The sequence below is a fragment of the Rhinopithecus bieti genome, unplaced genomic scaffold, assembly GCF_001698545.2.
Source record: "Rhinopithecus bieti isolate Rb0 unplaced genomic scaffold, ASM169854v2 repeat_8173, whole genome shotgun sequence".
Lineage (NCBI taxonomy): Eukaryota > Metazoa > Chordata > Mammalia > Primates > Cercopithecidae > Rhinopithecus > Rhinopithecus bieti.
The window spans coordinates 1-1,367 of NW_016877236.1; the positions used below are offsets into that span (position 1 = coordinate 1).

A 1,367-nucleotide genomic window follows, 5' to 3' on the forward strand; every position below is an offset into this window, starting at 1 on the left:
CAGGAGATCGAGACTATCCTGGCTAACACATGAAACCCCATCTCTACTAAAAATACAAAAAAATACAAAAAATTAGCCGGGTGTGGTGGCAGGCGCCTGTAGTCCCAGCTACCAGGGAGGCTGATGCAGGAGAATGGCATGAACCCAGGAGGCAGAGCTTGCAGTGAGCGGAGATTGCAACACTGCATTCCAGTCTGGACAACAGAGCGAGATTGCCTCTCCAAAAAAAAAAAAAAAAAAAGCTCCGAGAAAACACCAAACAGCGGATGACGCTGGTGCAGCGGGCAGGTGGGGGGCCCGGGGGTCCTGGTGGCCCTGGAATGGGGAGTCGCGGTGGTATCCGCGGAGGTTTCGGCAGTGGCATCCAGGGCCACGGCGAGGCCGCGGAGCTGGCAGAGGCAAGGCCGAGGATAAGTAGTGGATGCCCATCACCAAGCTGGGCCACTTGGTCAAGGACATGAAGATCGAGTCCCTGGAGGAGATCTACCTCTTCTCCCTGCCCATTAAGGAACCTGAGACCATTGACTTTTTCTTGACGCCTCTCTCAAAGACGAGGTTTTGAAGATTACGCCGGTGCAGAAGCAGACCCGTGCTGACCAGCACACCACGTTCAAGGCCTTTGTTGCTATCGGGGACTACAATGGCCACATTGTCCTGGGTGTTAAGTGCTCCAAGGAGGTGGCCACTGCCATCCGTGGGGCCATCATCCTGGCCAAACTCTCCACTGTCCCTGTGCGATCTTACTGGGGGAACAAGATCGGCAAGCCCCACACTGTCCCTTGCAAGGTGACAGGCCGCTGCGGCTCTGTGCTGGTGGTGTGCCTCATCCCTGCACCCAGGGGCACTGGCATCGTCTCAGTGCCTGTGCCCAAGAAGCTGCTCATGATGGCTGGTATTGATGACTGCTACACCTCAGCCCGGGGCTGCACTGCCACCCTGGGCAACTTCGCCAAGGCCACCTTTGATACCATCTCTAAGACCTACAGCTACCTGACCCCTGACCTCTGGAAGGAGACTGTATTTACCAAGTCTCCCTATCAGGAATTCACTGACCACCTTGTCAAGACCCACACCAGAGTCTCTGTGCAGCGGACCCAGGCTCCAGCTGTGGCTACAACATAGGGTTTTATACAAGAAAATAAAGTGAATTAAGCCTGAAAAAAAAAGAAAAAGAAAAGCCTAAATAAATAGGCTGGGCATGGTGTAATCCCAGCACTTTGGGAGGCTGAGGCAGGTGGATCACCTGAGGTCAGGAGTTCGAGACCAACCTGACCAACATGGAGAAACCCCATCTCTATGAAAAATACAAAATTAGCTGGGTATAGTGGCTCACGCCTGTAATCCCAGCTACTCAGGAAAGCTGAGGC

General features: G+C 53.9%; 1 pseudogene; it reads left to right on the forward strand.

Moving 5' to 3' along the window:
- Window positions 1-406: 406 nt before the first annotated feature.
- On the forward strand, window positions 407-1,122 carry LOC108525698 (40S ribosomal protein S2 pseudogene; annotated as a pseudogene).
- Window positions 1,123-1,367: the final 245 nt, after the last annotated feature.